Source organism: Pan paniscus, chromosome 6 (assembly GCF_029289425.2).
Source record: "Pan paniscus chromosome 6, NHGRI_mPanPan1-v2.0_pri, whole genome shotgun sequence".
NCBI classification, from domain to species: domain Eukaryota; kingdom Metazoa; phylum Chordata; class Mammalia; order Primates; family Hominidae; genus Pan; species Pan paniscus.
This window is the reverse complement of record NC_073255.2, coordinates 185,224,466-185,230,465: the sequence shown is the minus strand read 5'-3', so window position 1 is coordinate 185,230,465 and position 6,000 is coordinate 185,224,466.

Here is a 6,000-nt window from a genome sequence, read left to right as displayed (position 1 = left end):
GGCTGCAATGAGCTGTGTTCATGCCACTGTACTCCAGCCTGGGCAACAGAGTGAGACTCTGTCTCTAAATAAATAAATAGAATAAGAAGGGGACCGCTGAACAGGGTCAAATGCTGTCAGCAAGGTGAGGACTGACACGCTCACCATAGACAACAATGAGGTTCCAGGTGAGAGTAACTCTAGCTGACCAGAAGCACCCGCCAGACTGTGGTGGGAAATGGAGATGACGAGAGTGAATAACTCAAGAAGGGAGCAGTGAGGCGGCTGTGGGAAGAGAACAGCGGGGAACACAGGGCCGCGGAAGTGTGTTTGATTTTTAAAATAGGAACCATCTATGTGCATCGACTCAAGTCTGAAGATAAGCAAGTGCTTCAGAAGCGAAAGATGGAGCAGAGAGAGGGGCAATGCAAGGCAAGGGGTTTTGGGCAGGGGCGGAATTCAGAGCGCGAGTGAAGTCCTGCCCTCAGACTGTGAGGGGAAACGTGCTCCTTGTGAGTGTGGATGCAGATATACATGTAGGCTTGGTGGTGGGGATCTGAGCATTTTCCCGTCAGAGGACTTCATCTTAGTAGCATTGAGTGAAAGGGGAGATGGAGTGGGACCGGAAGTTTGAGGAGAGTAGACAAACTTGTGAAATAACTAGAATGGAAACTCGGAGAGCGTGGACAGAGAAAGATTGTTAGATTGCTGGCAGCATCGAGGGCCCAGTCAAGTCTGGCAGTTATGAATTTCTAGTGGAACCAACCTGTGTGGTTGTCTGATATTCTCAAGCAGAGCCCAGCAGCCCGGGTGTACAAAAAGATCAGAGACCTTGGTTCAATCTGAGTTGAGGTGTTGCCAGGTGGCTGGGGAGGATGGACAATGAAAACAATGAAGCAAGAATGAGTTGAGGGTCTGCAAGAGACTGGGTGAAGGGTAGGACATGGACTCTCAGCCAGATGGGGTAAATGGAGAGTGAGGAGGATACTTGCCCCAACTCTCTCACTGATTCTGTTACTTTGGGTAAACTGTCGTACCTCTGGGCTTCAGTTTTTCATTCCTTCTAATCACTAGAGCCAAACAACCCCCGTTATGCTGGAGAAGCAAATTCCATTGATGTTCCCAGATCATGGATACAACTCTTTCATTTTCTCATAGAAATGTGCAAAATATCCAGCACTCTTCCCAGAAACCAAGAATAAACCTCCCATTGATATTGGTAATCTAACCCTGCTGTAAACTTCAAGTTTGAATCGTTACTTGATTCAATTCAACTCAACTTAAAGACATAGTCACTGAGCTTGTACTTTGCATAAATTACCGTGACAGCAGTTTACTGTAGACAGTCCTTGCTGTGCTGTTGTCTAACAGGAAGGGCAAGACTGGTATATAAATAAGTATATTGGGAGAATAAATCTTAGTATTCAACCCAGGTAAGAAAGAACAATTTCTCTCTCTATTTATTTAACAACTTAATATCTGTTTTGAGCCCTACTTTTTTACCGGGTTGGAATAAGCTCAGTTGAGGTCCTCACCATTTTTTGGGTCATGACTAATTCTAGGGGCTTACATAATCCGAAGCCATCAGGAGGGGGTGCTTTTTGGTCCTCATTGTCATCTGTCAGCACGATCTGCTGAGACATCACTGCCCCTGTGGTTCTGTATTATCTGTTCGTGCAGGCAGCCATGGGGACACACTCATTCCCTCTGCAAGGTCCCTTCAGGACCTACCTTTTGATTCTCTCTGCTACTTCTAGGCCTTTCTGGGTTACATGCAACCAGTGTGCCTCTTTGCAGTATGCATAAACACAGCACTCATCCATTTTCCTTATGGAGTCTTGCTACCTCCCTCAGGTTCTACCAGGGGCACAGGAGAAAATGCTGCTTCTCTCCAGGACCAGTGAGCATTTTAGCTCTCTGAATCTGCTTCCATCTTTCCTTCTTGCTTCTAACTCTGAGAATCCTTTGGTCCAGGAAGATTGGGCAGGTGACATAGAGAATCTTACTATTACAAATAATGTTTGCTTCCAAATCAGTTGTCTGTGCTGTGGGGTGTTTCTGTTACTAGGAAACTTCTTTTTCTCTCTTTTCTGCTCTCTCACACCCCTCTAAGGCAATGAGCACAAAGTGGACCAGCTGCTTGAATGTAGAGAAAAGCAAGAGGGAAAGAAGTAATGTGGGGGAAATCATGGAAGCTGTTCCATACAAGGCAGAAATAGGGTGTGTTATGAGATGAAAAAGCACTGTGCTCTGGGGCTTCAAAGTATATTAATAGCGCTCTTTGGTTGCACATGAAAGAAATGAATACTGGTTAACTCCAGTCAGAAAAAATAATGGGTTTATTGAAAGCCTTCTGGGTAACTCACTGAGTAGAAAAAAGAGCTTAACAGATGCTTTGAGAATGACAGGAACCAGGCAGCACTGAGGATTGCAGCAAGAAGAACGCAAGAGCCGTCGAGGGTGCCACGATCAAATGACTCAGTTCCAACCACCTTCTGTCTGGTGTGAGCAAATCCCCAGAAGATCGGCTATGATTGGCTGAGCTTGTTCACACTTGTGGCCAGGGGTTCTCTACCTGGAAGCTCCATCAGACCTATAGTGGAGAGAAGTCTCACTCCCAAGGCAGGGGAAGGCAAAGGAATGTGAGGATGCGGGATGAACAAAGCAACCGATGTCTTGCTCAAAAGGAATGGGAGAGAAAGTCCCATCCAGAAAGCAGGACAGCTTAGAGGACAGGGCATTTGTGAAGGACTTTGAAGGATGGGAAGGGTTCTGATGAACAGAGATATCAGATGGAGATAGGAAGGGAATGCCTATTCCAAGCAGATAAATTTGGTAGGGTTGAAAATGTTAATTTGGAGTCATATTAAGAAATCTGAGGCTGGGTGTGGTGACTCACGCCTATAATCCCAACACTTTGGGAGGCCGAGGTGGGCAGATCATGAGGTCAGGAGTTCGAGACCAGCTTGGCTGACATGGTGAAACCCTGTCTCTATTAAAAATACAAAAATTAGCTGGGCATGGTGTTGGGCGCCTGTAATCCTAGCTACTCAGGAGGATGAGGCAGGAGAATCATTTGAACCTGGGAAGTGGAGGTTGCAGTGAGCTGAGATCGTGCCATTGCACTCCAGCCTGGGCCACAGGATGAGACTCCGTCTCAAAAAAAGAAAAGAAAAGAAAAAAATTTTGAGAAGGCTGGGCGTGGTGGCTCATGCCTGTAATCCCAGCAATTTGGGAGGCTGAGGTGGGTAGATCACTTGAGGTCAGGAGTTCAAGACCAGCCTGGCCAACATGGTAAAACCCATCTCTACTAAAAATACAAAAATTATCCAGGCATGATGGTGGGTGCCTGTAATCCCAGCTACTCAGGAGGCAGGGTTCGAGAATTGCTTGAACCCAGGAGGTGGAGGTTGCAGTGAGCCGAGATTGCGCCACTGCACTCCAGCATAAGCAACAGAGTGAGACTTCATCTCAAAAAAAAAGAAAAACAGAAATCGGAATGAGGAATTGTTATGGGCCAAATTGTGTCTCTCCACCATTGCCCCACCAAATTCATGTGCTAAGATTGTAGCTGCCAATTCTGCAGAATGAGACTGCATTGGGAGATGGGGTCTTTAAGGAGGTAATTAAGTTAAAATGGGGTCATTGGGGTAGGCTGTAATTCCAGGTGACTGGTGTCTTTCTAAGAAGAGGAAATTGGGACACGGACAGATACAGAGGGAAGGCCATGAAAACACACAAGGAGAAGACAGCCATCTGCAAGCCAAGGATGGAGGCCTCAGAAGAAACCAACCCTGAAGACCCTTGGTCTCAGCCTCCAGAAATGTGAGAAAATCCATTTCTGTTGTTTAAGTCACCCAGTCTGTGGTACTTTGTTATGGCAGCCCCAGCAAAGGAAGACAGACATCTTTTCTTATTTTGGATGCAATGGATACCCACAGAAACTTTTTAAAAAGGGGGATTAGGTAACTAGACTTACGATTTAGGAAAATGGATCTAACAGTGGTCTCAGGGGTGGGTAGAGTCTGGAGGTGGGAGACCAGTTAGTAGACTACTGCAAAAGTCTTTAGAAAGGTATATGAGGCTGTTAGCTTGGGATAGTAGCAATGAGGTTGAGAAGAGACTGGAATTGTGGCAATGATTATAGAAATGGAATTTCAAGACTTGGTTGCAAATTGAATATTGGAGGAAAGGAGAGGAGAGAGTTAAAGATGTCTTCAATATTTATGACCTGTTAACTAGGTGATATGGTTTTGCTGTGTCCCCACCCAAATCTCAACTTGAATTGTATCTCCCAGAATTCCCGTGTGTTGTGGGAGGGGCCCAGGGGGAGGTAAGTGAATCATGGGGGCTGGTCGTCTTTCCCATGCTATCCTCGTGATAGTGAATAAGTCTCATGAGATCTGATGGGTTTATCACGCGTTTCCGCTTTTGCTTCTTTCTCATTTTCTCTTGCTGCTGCCATGTAAGAAGTGCCTTTCGCCTCCCACCATGATTCTGAGGCATCCCCAGCCATGTGGAACTGTAAATCCAATTAAACCTCTTTTTCTTCCCAGTCTTGGGTATGTCTTTATCGGCAGCATGAAAATGGACTAATACGCTGGGAGAATGAGGTAATAAAAGAAGGCTCTTTTTTTATTTGTTTTTAATTTTTGAGACAGAGCCCTGCTGTGTCACCTAGGCTAGAGTGCAGTGGCACAATCATAGCTCACGGTAGCTTCGACCTTCTAAGCTCAAGCAATCCTCCTGCCTCAGCTTCCTGAGCAGCTGGGACTACAGATACACACCATCACACCTGGCTAATTTTTTAATTATTTGTAGAGACAAGGTCTCACTATGTTGCTCAGGGGTCAAGCGATCCTCCTGCCTCAGCCTTGCAAAATGCTGGGATTACCAGTGTGAACTGCTGTGCCTGGCCAAGAGGGCTCTTTTGATGACTGACAAAAATGCAATCAAACTAGCTTATGGACAAATGGAATTGGTTACTGCTCTAATAGTGAGACCCAGGGTCTTGCATCGGGCTTTGGACGCTCCTGGTCCTAGGCACTCGGGGGCTCTGGTTTGCTTTTCTTTGGGTGCCGTGCCTTCCCTCTGAAGCTTCCATGTGGCCAGAGAAGACAGCCGCAGCATCTTCACAGTTCATGATCTAAGACGACTCCCTCTCGTCTCCATATGCCAAATCCCACTTAGGGCAGGTGCTTACTCCTTGGCCCTATCACTGCGGACAGGAAGATGGGGTAACACTGATGGTGAAGCTTTGGTTTGCGTTCCCTCCATTTAGTCCAGGTAGGAAATTTTGATTGACAGTTTCGTAGATCTCCGGTGAAAACAGAAATGCAGGGCAGACAGAAACAGTTGATATCCACCCCACTGGGTTTGGATTTAGATATTTTATTAGGCTGGTGCAAAGGAAATTTTTTTTTTTTTTTGAGGTAGGGTCTCGCCCTGTTGGCCAGGCTGGAGTGCAATGGCCCGATCTTGGCTTACTGCAACCTCCACCTCCTGGGTTCAAGCGATTCTCCTGGTAATTACTTTTAATGGCAAAAACTGCAATTACTTTTGCACCAGCCTAATATTTTTGGACATGCCAATATCGAGTAAAGGATGGGGTGCAGGGAAGAAATGGTAAGAGTTCATTGACAATGTGGTTTCGAGCTCAAGAGAGAGGAGTTACCCACAGAGAGTCCGTGACTAAAGCCATGGTAGTGAGTACATTTTCTGAAAAAGAGAATAGCCATGGGAAAGAGGTTGGAGGATGGACTGAACATTAGGGAATTTCTATATTTGGTAAAGAAAAAAGGAAGAAAATACAGGAGTAGTCAGAGAGAGGCAGGCCATCCAGAAAATAGATACTGATGGAAGCCAGTGAAGGAGAAGGTTTCAAGAAGGATGGAATGTTGGTAGCTTTCAGAGGTGAGAACTGAGAAAAGACAGGGGATCATTAGGTACTTAGGAGATCACTGGTGACCTCCTCATGGCTTTGGGGGCAAGGGTCAGTGTCATTAAAAATGGTTACTTTTT